Source organism: Lissotriton helveticus, chromosome 9, assembly GCF_964261635.1.
Source record: "Lissotriton helveticus chromosome 9, aLisHel1.1, whole genome shotgun sequence".
NCBI lineage: Eukaryota > Metazoa > Chordata > Amphibia > Caudata > Salamandridae > Lissotriton > Lissotriton helveticus.
The window spans coordinates 80450303-80469126 of record NC_136070.1 but is presented as its reverse complement, the minus strand read 5'-3'; positions in this window follow the sequence as shown (position 1 = coordinate 80469126).

Genomic DNA, 18824 nt, shown 5'->3' with positions numbered 1-18824 from the left:
CTTGAGGGAGATGCCCGATGCCAGGGGCGCAGGTAGGCAAACTGGGGGACTTCTCTGAGCTGACCCATTGGCAGCAAGAAGGGGGCCCCACCAGGGAGGAGTTCTGCCGGGAGCAGAAAGAATGCCCTTCTCTGGAGGGTCTGCGGCGGCATGCCGCAGCCCAGGCAACTGGTGATCAGTTCGGATCACATTGGATCTATTAGGAGAATGATCTCCTGTACAGCAAGCCTAAGGTCACGGACCCTGGATCAGCCCGTGTGCTGGTGGTACCCCAGCGCTTCCGGACCTTCCTATTGGGTCTGGTTCACAATGTGCCTTTGGCAGGACATTTGGGGCAGGACAAGTCCTTTGACCAGCTTCTCACCCAATTTTACTGGCCACAAATGCGAAGGCAGTCGGATGTGCATTGTTGGTATTGCCAAACTTGCCAGGCAAGTGGCAAGAGAGGAAGGAAAGTGAAAGCACCTCTCCAACCATTCCCCTTGGTGGGGACACCCTTTCAAAGGGTAGGGATGGACATTGTGGGGCCACTGGATCCCAAGACAGCCATGGGCAACAGGCACATCCTGGTCTTGGTGGACCATGGTCCCGGTACCCAGAGGTAAACCCTCTCAGGACAACGACGGCGCCAGTGGTGGGCCGGGCGTTAATGGGGATCTTTTCCCTCGTGGGGTTCCCCAGAGAGGTGTTTTCCGACAGGGGCACCAATTTCATATCAAAGTATATTACATCCCTGTGGAAGGAGTGTGGTGTTACGTACAAGTTCACCACTCCTTCCCACCCCCAAGGTAATGGTCTGGTGGAAAGTTTAAACCAGACCTTGAAGGGCATGATCAAGGGTCTCACTAAACCCATGAGTCATAAGTAGGACATCCTCTTACCATGCCTGCTCTTTGCATACAGGGAGGTACCCCAGAAGTCTCTCGAGTTCAGCCCCTTCGAGCTTTTTTATGGTCACCCCGTGCGAGGACCTCTCAGCTTGGTGAAGGAGGGCTGGGAGTCCGCTCCCAAGAAGACACCCCAGGATGTGTTCAGCTACATGCTGGTCTTCCGCTACCAAACAGCCCGCTTCAGGAAACTCGCTCAGGCGAACCTCGAGGCCAGTCAGGAAGAAATGAGGAAGTGGTATCACCAGAATGCCATCTGATAGAGTTTCAACCTGGACAGAAAGTGTGCGTTTTGGCCCCTGTGGAACCTTGTGCCTTGCAAGACAAGTGGACGGGCCCTTTGAGGTGGTGGAGCGCAAAAGTAAGGTCACTTACCTGGTGGATTTGCAGGCTCCTTGGAACCCGTTGTGGGTCCTCCACGTGACCGCCTCAAACCCCACTTTGAGAGGTCCGAAGTGAGTATGCTCATGGCGACAGACGACGGGGAGGAAGCGGAGCCTCTCGCGGACCTCCTGTCCGCCCAAGAGGGGGGTGGATCAGTGGATGGTGTGACCCTATCCCCGGCCCTGACCGCGGAGCAACAGAGCGAGTGTCGCCAGTTGTTGGAACAGTTTGCCCCACTGTTCTCCTTGACCCCAGGTGTTACTCACTGGTGTACCTACGACGTGGATACCGGTAGCAGATCCCCGGTGAAACATAAGATTTACCCGTTGGCTGACAGGGTCAAGGCCAGCATCAAAGAGGAGGTCTCGAAGATGCTGGTGTTAGGGGTGGTTGAGCCGTCCAGTAGCCCCTGGGCAATCCGCGTGGTCTTGGTCCCGAAGGCAACGGCGCCCAGTGCCACCCCGGAACTGTGGTTCTGCGTGGACTATCGGGGGCTCAATGCCGTCACGCGGACTGACACACACCCCACCCCTGAGCCGATGAGCTCATCGACCGGTTGGGAGCGGCCAGATTCCTGAGTACGTTCGGTTTAACGGGTACTGGCAGATCGACCTAACCGAAGGGGCAAAAGAAAGATCCACATTCTCAACCCCGGACGGGCATAACCAGTTCTGTGTGATGCCCTTGGGCTAGAAGAATGCCCCTGACACAATTCAGAGGTTGATCAACCAGGTGTTGGCCGGGCTGGAGGAATTTGGCATCGCGGTGTTCAGTTCCAGTTGAGACAAACATCTGCAACACCTCAGGGAAGTGTTGAGGGCGCTGTAGACGGCAGGACTCACGATTAAGGCCAGTAAGTGCCAGATACAGCAGGGGTCAGTGGTGTACTTGGGACACCAGGAAGGGAGCGGCCAGGTGGTGCCCCTACAGCCCAAGATTGACACCATTCTGGCTTGGGAGCCCCCAAGACCAAGACCGAGGTGAGGGCCTTCTTAGGACTCACCGGATACTACCGGAGGTTTGTTAAGGGATATGGCACCCTTAACCGAGCTGAATTCCAAGAAGCAGCCAAAAAAGGTGACCTGGACAGAGTCCTGCCAGAAGGCGTTTGATACCCTGAAGGACGCCATGTGCACGGCCCCCTTGATCAAATCCCCCGACTTGTCCAAAGAATTTGTCGTGCAGACTGACGCGTCAGAGCATGGAGTGGGAGCGGTGCTCTCACAACTGAACAAAGAGGACCTAGACCAGCCGGTAGTCTTCCTGGAGACTACTCCCCAGGGAGCAAAGATGGAGTGCCATAGAAAGGGAAGCTTTCGCTGTGGTCTGGGCACTGAAGAAGCTGAGGCCCTACTTGTTTGGGACTCACTTCCGGGTTCAGACAGACCACAGGCCCCTCAGGTGGTTAATGCAGATGAGGGGGAGAATCCAAAACTGCTGAGGTGGTCCACCTCCCTACAGCGAATGGACTTCACGGTGGGACAGAACACGCCAACTCAAATGGCCTGTCCCGGTTCTTCCGCCTTAGTGAGGAGAACTCCCAGGAGTGTGGGTAGTTCCCCCTACTTTCAGCTGGAGGGGACGTGTGTTAGACTTGGCATCTTATGGTGTGTTTCTCCCGAGTTTTTGCTTTCTGCCCTCCCGCTTTTGGCTCTGTTTTTGCTGGTATATCATTTATGCGCTCTTTTCGCACTGCTGATCAGTGGTAAAGCGCTGGTGCTCCTATGGTACAGTGTGTTATGATTGGATGTGTGACTTACTTGTCAGTCCCCAGTAAAGGACACTGCGGGTGCCGAGGCTTGTGAGTCACCCGCTACTCGTGGGCCTGCAGCACGGATTGTGCCACCCACTTGCGTAGCCCGAAAAAGGTATAAGTGAATGAAGTTTGGTATGGCTGAACTCAGCATCTAAAGACACAGCATTTAGCGAGGGTACCCTTTTCAGTCTTAGTTCATTGTGGCCACTGTTAGAAAGTGAGTATTATTTTGCTCGGTCATCCCGTGGGCCTCTGCTGGAATGTGGATTGCCTGTCTGGTTTTTGGACAACAGATGGCTAGGAAGCAGGGTGGCTCCCGATAGTCTAGGTAGGTCAGGAAAGGGCTAAACAGACCTGGGTTACGAGGGGGGAAGTGGGAGGAGATTTCCTTGCACCTCAAAGGGCCTGGTCTGCCTCAGACAAAGCCGTCTCCAACTCCTGCCAGGAATTCAGGCCAGAGAAGGCCCAACTGGTTCTGGCCGAACACCCACACCATCTGCCTGGAAGATAAAAGGATTTTTTTGTACAAATACTGGGTCCTAGACCCCTGAACTTTAGAACTCATCTGGATCACGAAGACTGCACAGAAGAAGAGCGGAGAAACTGCTAAAAGGAAAGACCGCTTTGCTGCGTGCTTTGCTAGGCTGACCTGCATTGGCTGCTTCTGTTTTGGGCAGTGAAAGGCCTGGACTGGACTTTCTGCAACCGAATTGGTGAGACACTCCAAGGGCTTGAGGTAGAGCTTGCCCCCTGTTCATGAAGTCTCAGGAAAAGCAAAGACTTCAGGTTCTTCGACCCGCAGCACTGGGGACTGTGTGTTTTGTGCTGTAACCCGAAGAATGTCACTCGATGACGTATACGACGACCCTGCCGAACTTGTGTCCCGAAGGCACCACAGAGGGCACCGCCGCAATGCCGCACCGCGACCCTGGTCTCACTGACCACGCCTGCTGACGCCATGACCGAGCCGCTGCTCGCACCATGACCTGTGGGCACCGCACTCCGCACCACCTCGCTTCACGATGATGCCGTGGCCTTCCTGACGCCGCCACTTCCCGCCGAAATCGACGCCGCTGCTTGCACCGTGGTTCAGGGGCACCGCCCGTAAGTTACACAACGCACCGCCCTCATCCCACACCGCAGCACTTGGCCGACCTAAGAAAGAAGCTCGACCTGCAACGCGAGTGACTTAAAGGGCCCCATCGCCCTGCATCTCTGAAAGGTACTGTTTGCGGGTCTTCCCGACACCGTAGTTGGCCTGCGACCCCCACGGTAAGCCAGAACTGTTTTTTGGATTTGTGTGCTCACGACGCAGTGGAAGCCCGGATGGAGCTATCCACACAAGGAACTCTTTTTAATCAACGTATTTTTGAACTGTGAACTTTTAATTATAGTATTGTGGATTTTTATCATTTTTGGTCTTGTTTTAATTATATAAAAATATTGGATATTTTTCTAAACTGGTGAGGTGTCCTTTTGTGGTGCGTACACTGTCTCACTGTTGGTTATGTGCAAATGCTTTACACACTGCCTCTAAGATAAGCCTGGCTGCTCGTGCCAAGCTACCAAGGGGGTTAGCAGGGGTTATTTTAGACGTATAACTCCCTTATCCCGACTAGAGTGGTGGTTTTTGCCTGGCTTTGGCCCGCGCCCTAGCCTACCAAAAATCCCATTTCTAACACTATCTTTGTGTATTGCTTTGTGTACACATGTAGAATAATTATGTTGATTACAAAAAAATCATCTTTGGTCTACTTGTACATATCCAATGCACTACCCTATTTCTCAACCTGTACCTCTATCAATATCTTTAATCTACATATACTTACCTCATTTATGCATCTATATACTTTCAATGTACTTATGGAGCTATATATTTATCACTTTCTTCTAATTTGGCATTTCCAATGCACTACCCTATCTCTCAGCCTAATACTTTTCTCAATATATCTTCGAGCCCAACTTTCTGACTCATCTCAAACTACTTTCTACTACTCTTTCCAATGCACTACCCTGCGCTCTACAAATAAACAAATAAATATCTCTCACCCTATACATCTATCAATATATCTTCTACATCCACTCTCATTTATCCCAAATCCCATACCACTACTATGATCCCCAAAATAACCTTTTCAAGACTCTCTCATACTCTACCCCACCTCGCATGATCTGACACCTTTTTTACTATACCGATCCCCCAAAACAAACCTCTATCAACTCTTACCTCTGACTTTTCCCCTCCAAAACCCCTGTATACTCATCCAAAAGCTTCCTCCTACTGCTATGACATAAAAAAACAAATCCTTCACTCTTCTATCCTGCCACCTACCCTTCTCTATCAAAATAACTGAATAACATATCGACCACTCAAATTACTTCATATTTCACTACACTAATTTTAAACACTAATCCTTTATGGGTTCCGCAGTATTACGCTACTCAACAGAAAAGCGTTTCAACGCCCGTCAAGGGTAACAGGTGCTAAGTGAATGCAAACCTTTCTTCCCCTTCTATGCCTCCGCTATCCTTCTCACTCCAAATAACTGACTAATATCCACCACTCAAATTACTTTCATATTTCACCATACTAATTCACCACTAATCCTTTATGGGTTTCCAGAGTAGCGTGCTTCAACACCCCACCAGGGGCAACAAACGCTATATAAATACAAACCTTTTTTCCTCTTCTATCCTTCTAACTGGTTAACCTATGCACCACTTAAAATGTACTTGCATGTTCCATATCTTGTGGGATTACGCTGGGAATCGGGCGAATTGGTCCAGACTGGCGAGCATAATGTCGGAAGTGGTTGGCTCTGAGGTCCCACTGGAGGCCCGATGGCACATCCTAGATGTTACTTCTGATATCACATGGCCTAAATGGGAGAAGATCTGGCTGGCGTTAGCGAGCATGGTGGCCAAAAGGAATATAGCAAGGCTCTGGGCTAGTAATGTGGTACCAACAGTGGAAGACTGGGCAAAGGACCTAGATTGGTGCCAGAGGGCTGAGAAAGTGATTTATAAAAGTAGAGGGTGTCCCAAGAAGTGGGAGAAAATATGGGCAGCATGGAGAATGTATAGGGGGGAGTTAATGGACACCCAGTCTGTCTCCGAAACTTGCGAATATTGTGTCTGTATCTTTGTATTGCTAAGCAGATCGAAACGTTCAAATACTGTATTATGTCTGACCTTGCCTTCTGTACGTCCACGGACTATCTGATGCTTTACAGTATGCCACTGTTTTTGGAGCCTGTTCTTTTAATAAAAAGATATTTTTTTTTAATGTACTTGCATGTTTCACTATACTAATTCAACCCTAATACTCTATGGGTCCGGGAGTAGCGTGCTACTCGACGAAAAAAGCGCTTTGGCGTCTCGTCTGGGGTAGTAAGCGCTATACAAATGCAAATACAATACATACTGGAGATGTAAGGTCTGCCTGAGTAGGCATGTGTGACCACTCGGTCAATGGCAGCCAGTCGGGGTGATCAAGAGGACCTGGAACCTGAAAGAGTGGCCCAGGAGCCTGCCAGGAGGAGGAAGGGCAGGGGGCACAGGAAATCTGCACTGGAAGTTTCCATGGTCCAGGCAGAGGCAGACCTTGAGGGCGATGCCCTGAAACCTACAGGTGAGCAAATGGCCGAATTGGGAGACCTGCCTGAGTTGACCCATTGATAGCATGTGGAGGGGGGGATTCCCACCAGGGAGGAATTCTGCAAGGAGCAGATGGAGTGCCCTACTCTTGCTGGTTTGCGGCAGTTGGCTGCAAACCAGGCAGCTGGCGATCAGTCTGAATCACATTGGATCTACTGGGAGAACGGCCTCCTGTACAGCGAGCCTAAGGTTGCTTAGCCAGTGTCAGCCCATGTGCTGGTGGTACTCCCGCGCTTTAGAGCCTTCCTACAGGTCTGGCTCATGATGTGCCTTTGCAGGACATTTGGGGAAGGAAAATAACTTTGACAGGCTTGTCACCCACTTCTATTGACCCAAAATGTGAAGGCACTCTGATGCACTTTGTAGGTCTTGCCAAACATGCCAGGCAAGTGGTTAGAGTGGGAGGAAAGCTAAGGCTCCTCTCCAGCCTTTTCCTGTGGGGAGCACCCCTTTTGAGTGGGTGGGAATTGATAGTGTGGGGCACTTGTACCCCAAAACAGCATTAGGCAACAGGTACATCCTGGTCTTGGTGGACCATGCCACCAGGTACCTGGAGGCTATCCCTCACAGGAACACGACGGCCTCTGTGGTGAGCTGGGCATTGATGGGGATCTTTTCCTGTGTGAGTTTTCCCCTGAGAGGTGGTATCTGACCAGGGTACCAACTTTATATTCAAGTATATTACATCTCTGTGGGAGGAGCATGGTGTAACCTATATGTTCACCACTCCTTACCACCCCCAATGTAATAGTTTGGTTGGGAGATTCAACCGAACCTTGACAGGCATGATTAAGGGTCTTGAAGAACCCAGGAGGTGTAAGTGGGACGTTCTCTTGCCATGCCTTCTCTTTGCTTACAGGAAGGTACCATAGAAGCACTTAGGGTCCAGCGTCTTTGAATTGCTGTATGGTCATCCTATAAGAGGACCTCTTAGTCTAGTGAAAGAAGGCTGGGAGAATGTTCAAAGTAAACCTCCTCAGGATGTAGTTAGCTACATGCTGGCCTTCAGAAACCAGACTGCTTAGTTCAGGAAGCTTGCTCACAAGAACCTGGAAGCAAGCCAGGAAGAGATGAGACGATGGTAAGATCAGAATGAAAATCTGGTTGAGTGTAAGCCTGTCCTGAAAGTGTGGGTCATGGCCCCAGTGGAGCCTTTCACTCTCCAGGATAAGTGGACTAGGCCTTTTGAGATGGCTGAGCCCAAGAGTAATGTCACCTATCTGGTGAACTTGCAGACTCCAAGGAACACTTTGAGGGTTCTGCATGTGAACCACATTAAACCTCACTTTGAGAGGTCTGAAGTGAACCTGCTCTTGGCTACAGATGATGGGGTGGAAGAGGAGAGTGAACCTTTTCCTGACCGCTTGTCTGCCCTGCACCTATCCCTAAACAGCAGAGTGACTTCTGCCGAGACAGTTTCCTACTCTGTGTTCCCTGACCCCAGGTGTCACCCACTAGTGTACCCATGACACTGAGGCCAGCCCTCCTGTAAAACACAAAATGTACAGATTGACTGTCAGGGTCAAGGCCAGCATCAAAGACAACGTTTTCAAAGATGTTGGTGTTGGAGGTGAATGAGCCCTCCAACAATCCTTGGGCCAGCTCAGTAGTCTTCCCGCCAAGGGCTGCAGCACCCGGTGCCACATTGAACTTCAGTTCTGCGTGGACTACTGTGGGTTCAGTTCCGTCACCAGGTTGGACGCACACTCCACCCCCGGGGCTGATGAGGTTGGGAGCTGCTAAATCCCTCAGCACATTCAATTTATCTTCTGGGTACTGGCAGATTGCTTTGACTGATGGGGCCAAGGAGAGGTCTGCATTCTCAACACCAGAGGGGCACTACCAGTTCAAAGTTATGCCTTTTGGGTTGAAGAATGCCCCTGCCACCTTTCAGAGTTTGGTCAACCAGGTGTTGGCTGGGCTGGAGGATTTCAGTGTCGGTCACCTGGATGACATTGCACTGTTCAGTTCTAGTTGGGAAGATCACTTGCACCATCTCTGGGAAGTGTTGAAGTCTCTGCTGAAGGCAGGCCTCACTATCCAGGCCAGTAAGTGCCAAATAGGGCAGGGGTCTGTGGTGTACTTAGGACACCCGGTAGGAAGTGGCCAGGTGGGACCCCTACAACCTAAGATTGACACCATTCTTGCTGGGGAGCCCCCTAAGACCCAGACGTATGTGAGAGCTTTTCAGGTCTCACTGGCTATTACAGAAGTTTTGTCAAGGGATATGGCACCTTTGTTTTCCCCTTGACTGTGCTTGATAATATTAATGGGGTGTCCCAGTAACATGCAGAACCTGGGGAATATCAATAATATGCGAACAGCAGTTCTGCCATGAGAAAAGGAATTTCTTTAAGGAAATAACTTCATCCTCTCAAAAGTAGGAATCATCAATGATACTAAATGCACTCTGTCCCAAAAGTCAGGGCTAACTGGGGCCTTCCAACTGGCCCTCTGGCTGCCATGGCAGAGAAAACACTGCGCAATGCACTGGGGGACTCACATGCCCCCATCGTTGCAGCTGCCCGTGCTCTCGCGGTGCAGCCGGGGAAAATGAGAACTGGCACCACTGTGCCTTGAGAGCCCCACACCGGGACACTTACAACCAAATTGCCCCCCACACTGCAGCTGCACGCACCCCTGCCTTGCAGCTGTGGGAATTGGACAGTGGCGCCGCAGGGCCACTCAAACCCCTGTCACCCGGATTCCTTTCACAGGGACCCAGCACACCTGTTCCTCTGCAAGCCCCACCCACCGGGGCTTCTTGTTGCAGCGCTGCACGTCCAGCCATGGAGGGAAAGGCCCAAATCTGGATCACGGGAGCATGCGAGGCTCTGGACTTCTCAATGCCGGCACAGGGAACCAGAAATCATCCAACTGGTCTCCATGTGTGGATCCTCGACCATGCCCACCACCAGGCAACCGATGCCTGACTTCCGGTCCCAGGCACAGCTTCCTTTCTGGAGGGCGCGATATCCCGACCTCACCGATTAGGTCTCCACTCCACTCCTCTCCACTCGCGCTGACTCGGCTTCCTGTTGCCCCAGCAACTGGCTGAGTCCTGCTGAGAGCCTAGGCGGCAGCTCCCTGCACCTAGACAAAACTGAAATGCTTTACCACACACTCTACAGAGATAGTGCCACTTTGCACGCACCTCCTTGAGCCAGCGCTGGGACTGGCAGACAGCGCCCTGTTCAGCACTCCTCATGCTCTTCCTCAATTCACAGGGGCACAATGCTCTCCACACCCCGCTCCACAACACCCAGGGCAAATAGGACAAATGTGAAGCGCCCCGCCTGTCTCCCCCTTGAACACCGCGCAGAGAGCAGGCAGCGCTAGTAGCTTTTTCACTCGCCGAAAAGCGCTGCTTTTGTGCTGAGCTTCCTCCAGGCCAGATACACTTGGAAGGCACCAGCTGGTAGGCCAGCGCAAGGGGTCCTTCTGGCCAGGGCTGCAGTCCTATCTCCGAAGGCCCAAAGGGGCAGCAGGTCCTCAGTCCAGAGAGAATGAGTTTGGGCAAAGCTGGGCCCAGGCAGGCCAGCTCCCAGGGCCCTTCAGCAGAGGAGCAGTCCCTCGTGGCGGTTCCTCCTGGGGCCCAGCAGGTACAACCAAGCACCGCAAACAGCACCACTTTCGTGGGGTCACAGCCCCAATATTTAAACAGCATTTCTCTTTGTCTGCCCTGGCACGGGGCTTGGGGGAACCAGTCTCAGCTGGTTCTGGGGGGTGTTGAAGCACTCTGTTAACCAGGCTTCCACCCTCCTTTATTAGATTGGGCTCTGTCATCAGACACACCACAGGGGGGCGGAGCCAGCATTCACCCAGGCAGGCACAGACCTATTCAGTGTCAGGGACTACTCCTCCCACTACTCCAAATGCAGATCTGCTCATTCAGCCTAGCGCTGACTCACCCTGCCCTCCCTGGAGCCACACACCTCACCAGCCCCTGTCACTCCCGAGCCAGACATGCAATACACATCAGGTAGGCAGACACATAGCACACAGAAATGCCAACTTCTAAAAGTGGCATTTCTAAAATAGTGATAATAAATCTGCGCACACCATTACGCAGCATTTATTATCACTTTTCCGAACATACGAAACTTGACCACACTGCTCCTCTCATATCAGGAATTACCACTGAAACACTTATCAGGGAATCCCCAATGCATTCCTATGAGAGGGCAGCCTCATAATGTGAGAAACCAAAATGGCGGTTTGTCACTACCAGGACATGTCACACACTTAAGGTACATGTCCTACATTCTACCTACAATGCACCCAGCCCATAGGGCAAGCTAGGGCCTACCTTAGGGGTGACTGACATGAAGTAAAAGGGGGGGTCACAGTCGTGACACACACTTTAGGTGTCACGTCACAGCAGCAGTAACACTGCACATACAGGCCATGCAATGGCAGAGACCTGAGGCAGGTTTGAAAGACTACTTTGGTGGGTGGCGCAATCAGCGCTGCAAGCCCACCAGTAGCATTTAGTTTACTGTCCCTGGGTATCTGAGATACCACTTTACAAGGGACTGACAGGTAAATCAATTACGCCAAATAGGAGTAGACCAATCTTATCATGTTTACCACAGAGAGCACACGCACTTTACACTGGACAGCAGTGCTAAAGTGCCCAAAGTCCTAAAACCACCATAACCAGGTCAGAAAAAAAGGGTAGGGGGACGGTAAAAAGTTCAGGGATGACCGTGCAAAAAGGGCCAAGTCCAACACCCAGTCATTTACAAATAAGTCTTGACCCTATGCATCATGGGAACAGTCCAGCCCTAACTGTCAAGCCAGGTCCTCCCTGGACAGAAAACGAGCATCCTGGGACCAGTTTCCGGCATCACCCCTCATCAGCCAGGCTAGCTTGAATCCAGTGGCACATTGAACCAGGGACCCACGACTGGGCATACTCTGCGCTGTTAGGGCAAGCAAACCGATGATGGACGAAGGGCATTTTCTTGTTTAACCATCCTGTGCATCTCTGCCTGCTTGTGGATTCACCATCTGGTTTTAGACTGACAGGGGCTGTTTGTGCAATTACCCGAGACACTCACACAAAGGGAGTTGAGGTATGCCCTGCATATGCTGATGGGCCATCCTGGGCTAGAGGTGTGGGAGGAGTAGTCATTGAAACCTGCATAGTCTGTGGCTGCTCTGAACAATGCTGTCTCAACTTCCTGTAGAACAACTGGACCCGGGAAGACAGATCTGATTTTACTGAGCAAGAGAGACTTTCTGAAAAAAACTTCAGTGGGAAAAAGGAGTATAAGTATTAGACCTAAAACCCCAGAACTTTAGATTACTTCTGGAATCAAGAGGAACCTCTAACAAGAAGAGCCGAAGAGCTGTGAAGAGGAGACTGTCACTTTGAAGTGTGTTGTTTTCCTGGGTTGGCTTGCAGTTGCTGCTTCTGCCAAGAAGAGGACAAAGACAATGACTTTGCTGTGAAACTTGCTTGAGAAGAATTTCCAAGGGCTTGTCCGTGCTTGCCTCCCGTTCTGAAGTTTCAGGGGCACAAAGACTTCACCTACAGCCTTCTTGAACTCCACTGCTGAGAGTTCTGGCCTGCCTGGAAGTGCCTATTCCAGTCCTGGGCCTCTGGAGGTTGTTCCTGCTACAGAAAGCTGTGAAGAACTGAAGGAATCTACAAAATTGACGATTTGCTCTTCTTGCGACTGAATTTTCTGATGCTGCACCGCCACGCGGGTGAAATTTCTGACGCACAGCCCTGTGCGTCCCAAAAAATCGATAAAGCACCTGCCCGCGTTCCGAGAAACCGCAGTACACGGATTCCAACGCAGGCTCTGCTGTGCTTTTAAAAGAATTCATGCATCACTGGTCAGTGTCTATGGAAATCCATGTAGTGCCCGTAGCACATGAATTTTTCCTGAATTGCACCTGTGTGGCAAGTTTTTCTGACGCAACACCCCAGACCAGATATTGCCTGGGAAATTGACGCACACTTCTCCCTAGAGTCCGGATTCGACGCACCACTTCTCATGTGTGCAACAAAACTGTTGCATCGCCTCCCCAAGGGCTCAGTAACTGACGCATTGCTGTGTTTTTCAACGCATTCCTCCTCTACAGCTGTTTTGCATTGTGGATTTTGACGTATCTGAGGTACTTTGTGTAAAAAGCATGCATCCATAGATTCCTCTAGACAGAATTACTTGAAACTTTTTTAAAAGTCACATTTTGAGTTGAATATGTTGGATATGTGTTGGCTTGGTATTGTTTGATTTATGTAAAGATACGTTATTTTTCTAAACTGGTGTGGTGTCCATTTATAGCGCTTTCACTGTATTACTGTGTGTGTTTTGTGCAAACACTTTAGACATTGCCTCTGAGACAAGCCTGTCTGCTTGTGCCAAGCTACCAAGTGTGTAATCCCCTTATCCTGACTAGAATGAAGGGACCCTACTTGGACAGGGTGCATACCACTGCCAACTAGAGACCCCCATGATAAATTTAAAGGAGATAAAAGAATGGGTGGTCTATCACCACTTAAAAATGATTTACTTGCTAAGGGATGTCCTTCAGAAAGGGGAACTGGCTAACAAGACTGGATCTCAAGGATAGGTATTTGGCTAGCCCATTTGGCCTCCCCATCAGAGGTACATCAAGTTTACCTTGACGGGCATGCTTTGGGAATTTTGTAGTCTTCTCTTTGGCCTCTCCTCAGCGCCTGGTAGCAGCTTGGCTATCGGCAAGGAGAGTAGGGCTCATAAATTACCAGGGAGCTAGTGTTGAAAGACACCAAAATGACAATTCAGTTACTAGAGAAGCTAGGCTTTATAATAAACCAGAAGAAGTCTTGCTTAGTACCAGGCTAAGACACACTGTTTTCTAGACTGTTATGTAGACACAGTTCAGGCAGAACAGTGGCTACCAAAGGAAAAGTTTAAATGACGAAAGTGTTAAAGAAAGAGGATATTTCGCTGAGGGTCTGAGCAAGGATTTTGGTCCCATTATCTTCTACGATTCAGGCGATATTCCCAAGCCCCCTGTACTGCTATGCTCTCAAAAGACTCAAAACAATGTTCTTACAAACTAATCGGTCATACTCAGAAATGTCCCTAGATCAAGTTTCAAGGAAGTAGCTGTTGTGGTGGCTCAGGAACGCAGAAGCATGGAACGGGAGGGCCATTTTCCGGGAGGAACCCAAACTAGTGATAGAATCAGATGCAAGTTTAGAAGAGTGGGCAGCGAGATGTGGGAACTCTTCCACCGGGGGTCGCTGGACAGTTCAAGAGAGGAAGTTACTCATCAACCGCTTAGAATTGTTAGCAGGTTAATTTGCGGTTGCTGCTTTACCCAGGGAATGATGAGATGCTGTGTAATGCTCCGTATGGATAATGTGTCAGTAGGAAAGTATGTCAGTAAGATGGATGGACCTCATCCCAAGGGTCTTGCAGATTTAGCATGGGACTTTTGGGGCTACTGTTTGAGCAAAAGAAATTATGTTGTGGTAGACCATATTCCTGGATTCAGCAATTGTCTGGTGGACTGATTTTCTCAGAATTTCAGGGACTCCAGCAACTGAAGATTGAACAGGAAGGTGTTCCTCTGTATTCAGGAGAGATGGGGTTCATTCGGAGTGGACCTCTCTCTGGACCGGTTGAATACGCAGTTGACAAGATTCTACAGCTGGAGGGCAGACCCACAGGCTTGGGGAATAGATGCTTTTATGCAGGATTAGAGGGGTTTAGAACCCTATGCTGCCCTCCATTTGCTATGCTTTCATGTTAGAAATGGCAATAGACTATCCTATCCTGGTGCCGACTTTCAAGGATGCAATCCTAGGACCAGGAGGAAAATTTCACACTATGATTGGAACAAGGTCTACTCGCTCTGATACCTTTGAGGATCCCAGGAGATAATGGGAAATTCCAGGGCTTTCGGCAGATGCTTTTGGGCTCATATCAGAGTTGTGTTAATCAGGAACAAGGAAATATCAACTGGCTTGGAACAAATGGGTTTGTTGTGTGTTTGACGGGATTACAATCCTGTTTAAACATATTTAGTGCATGTGATTAACTATCTAACAGAGTTGTTTGGTTCAGGTTGGTCCTACACGCCAATAAATGTCTATAGGTCAGTTGGACACTATTTGGTAGATGGGAGTATCTGTTGGTCAGAATTTACTTCGAAAATCTTGCATAGCATGCGAGTTCTGAATCCACCTACAGCAAAGTACACCTTAAGGAGGTAGAGATGTTTTATAGATGTTAGCGAATTGGGATGAGAACTGTACTTTGTCGTTAAAACATATTTCTTACAAACTGACGGTTTTACTCTGTTTTGTGTCATTTAGGCAGATGTAAGAGCTCTAGATGTTACTGCCAGCAAGGCCGATCAGCCAGAAGGAGTGCATTTTTATTTTCAGAGGAGAACCAAGACGTTGTTTACCACCATTTTCTACCTTTACTTTCAGTTGAACAAGACAGTTTTGCATGGTTAAGTGTCTGAAAGAGTAAGAGAAGAGAACAGAAGGTTTGAGGAATGGTGTTGTGCAATTATTGATTTCACACAGACGGCCTCATAAGGCTGTGTCTCCTCCCACTATGGCAAGATGGGTGAAAGGTAATGAGAGAGGGTGGTGTAGATGTCACTAGATTTGGGGCAAATTCCATTAGGGGGCGTCCGCTTCAAAAGCTTTTGTCCTGGGGGTGGCTTGCAAGACATCCTAACAACTGCAGATTGGTCCAACGAAACAATGTTTAACATTTGCTATTTTAGTTCTCTTGCAAATGCAACTGATAATGTTTTAACAGCACTTTAAACTTGCATAAAGTTAGCCTCCGTGTCCTGACATAAAATGTAGATTTTTCACAGTCTGGTGGGCAGAAAGTCTGGATTTTATTAATAACACGAAGGCTAAGATGATCCCACCACATACGTACCCACCTTGATGGAGTAAATGCATGTTACATTTATTTTCTTTCAGATTAAGGAAAGTTTGGATGATATTTTGTGGAATAACCTTTGAAGAGCATTCGGCTTTGGAGTTTAGTTCTGTCTTTGGATTTTATCTTTTTCACAGCACTGGAAGAAGGAAGTTGGATGCATGTTGCTGGACTATATATTTTACTGGATTGCTTTAAAGTTCTAAAATCTTTCCATTCTTGCTGTGGTGAGCGGGCAATAAAAGAAGATTTGAATAATCTTTTCCTCCATGTCTTTAATAAAATTCACATTTTCTGCATACCAGGCTGTGAAAAATCTACATTGTCTCGGGGGCAGAGCAAGTAATGCCTGAGGTCACTGACTCTTACGCTGCCTGAGGAGAATGCACAAAATGCTAGAGATAACTTGTGCATATATTGCCTATAAATTTAATCCACAGTGATACATGTATCATATATTTTGGGAGTTAATTATTGTTAGTGCTCCCCAAAGGGACCATTTATGCCTCACAGGTTGCAAATTATTTTGGACATTTAATGTGAACAGCTACATGAAGTATCATTTTAGTGCCCAAGTAAGAATGGCAATTTTTATACTGCATCCTTTTCAACTGCTCTAAAAAAAGTATAAAGGTGTCACAACTGAGACATGCATCACATTTGCACACCTTGGTCAGAGAACTTGGCAGGTTTGCATGTGGCCTAGGTGTACACGATAGTTACAAGTGCATGTTACCTGTAAGTTCGTCCATCCTACAAGTAAATGGAACGGTCAGTATATGGGAATAGTCCGTATTGAGGACATGCGAGTACATGTGATTTGTATGTACATGGGATCTTTGAATACATGAGTCTAGGAGTCGCAAAGGGCCTGTGATTACATGGGTACCATACGCACATTGTGCCCATGGGTAAATTTAACTCATCAGTAGATGACAGTCATACTGTACTTTTCAATCTCATGTTCATTTTTAACGGTTTTAAATTATGATATTTTATGAACTTTTTTTGTAACATGTTTTGCACTGGTTTTAATTAACTATGCATAATAAACTTTACCTCATCAGTAGATGAGACAATGTGTGTTCAATAATTCCATGCCATGACAGATCAGCACTAGGGCCCGTGAACAGCTCTGCCAAGGCACCTCACTCCTCTTCTGTGGCACTGCTACTGTTTCAGCACCAAGACCCACACACAACTTGCCCAGTGCACCTGCAATTGGTAGCTGCAAAAAAGCTGCAGATGTTCCTTAGTCCTGACATGCAGTACCCCTTGTACACAATTACTGGGACCCACATAGGTTTACCAATGAACCTCAAATCACTTCTGCAGGACCCACTATGAGGCAAGGTGAATGCAGGAGAGTCCTGGTGTGACCATAAGACACATTCATTCTGCAGACCGTGGTGCACAGTGCCCTTCGGGGTGTTGCAGGGGGGCAGTATTTCTGCCACACCTGTCCGAACCAGGAAATGAATGGGTCATATCAAGTATGCACTGAATTTACTATTTTTTTTTATCTCTGCATTTGTAGAGCGCCTGGTTACACCAGCTGGTGTGTCCCACCGCTATAAGACCGCTTCACATCCTTAGAAACCTGTATCTACAGTTTATGTGCCATTATGACTCTTGTGTGTACAACCATGTTTTTAACTTTTTCCGATGCCAACAACAACGTGCAGCATGTTTATTTAATGGCTTTTTAAATATTAAGTTTGTGAGTGTTTATATGAGTAGTTTGTATGATTTGGATGTGTAAACTGTAATAATACTTCATAGTATTTAATGTACTGCTGCAGTAGGTGCACACAGGCGTTCTTTCTAAGTTTGCAAGTATATTAAACCTATAGTGTGGGGTGAGGTGCACAAGAGCTTTCGCAATAGTGTTGTCAAAGTGAAATGGTAATTTTGAGTACTGGGATATGCTAAAATGTCTGCTTGACTGTCTCCTTAAACAGGGTCTCAACCAGCACTGGGGTTCTTTTTTGTAGCGAGGTAAGTATCTGCAACACATTGAAAGTTAAAGTGTCTCTACAAAGACTATTAAAAGCCAGATTCCTTTACAGGAGAATTTAAACTTTGTTTCTTTCTACAGGTTTACATCCACAGACTTTATGCTATGCAAAAATTGCCCTGCTATATTCGTAAAACCCGCATGAAAAAATAACCTTCACACACATTTTTTATTTCTTCCTCCCATATTTATTTTGAATTCCCCTCTCCGACCCTGCTACATGCCTCCTGTATATACGGACTACTCTAAACCACATGCCTATCCTAATCTCTCTCTGTGAAACGTATCCCTGCAACCTAACAAATCAAATCAAATCAAATTAGTAAATTTATAAAGCGCGCTACTCACCTGTAAGGGTCTCAAGGCGCTGAGGGGGGGGGGGGGCGCTACTGCTCGAACAGCCAGGTCTTGAGTTGTTCCCTGAAGGAGAGATGGTCCCGAGAGCACACAACTAATTCCAACAACCAGTGAACAACTAACTTTGGGCTCAAGAGTAGCATTCTACTCGCAGTAATGTGCTTCAATGCGTCGTCCCAGGATGCGTGTTTCCGGTCCAGGGAAGAGATGGCTTGGCATTTCGGGCTGGACTGTTCCCATGAGGCACAGAGTCAAGACTGATTTGCATATAGCTATGTCTGAACTGGGGTGGCGAAGTGAGCTAAAGAACGAGGATGGATTCAACCAAAGATCAGTGACTGGGGGTGAGTGTCTGAAAAGTTTCAGCGCTCCGTCCATCATCTCCTTGTGTTTGCTTTATTCACCCTAAGTTGGCAGGGTATGCCCAGACGTGGGTCTCTTGCTCGCTTTGCCATTGGATTCAAGCTAGCCTGGCTGTTAAGGGGTGCTCCCCCGCAACTGGTCACACAATACTTGTTTCCGGTCCAGAGAAGACATGGCTTGGCAGTTTGGGCTGAACTGTTCCCATGAGGCATAGGGTTAAGACTGATTTGCATATGGCTGAGTCTAAACTGGGGTGGTGAAGTGAGCCAAAGAACGATGATAGATTCAACCCAGATCTGTGACTGGGGGTGTCAAAAAGTTTCAGCGCTCCTTCCATAATCTCCTCGTGTTTGCTTCGTCAGGGGTAGTATGCTATGTTACACAGGGTTAAACCCAAATGGAGTCACTGGGACCTGGGTAGATTAGTGTTATAAAAAGAGGGGTCCCGGATTTACAAGACCAGGTTGTAAACAATGAAAAGAGAAAAA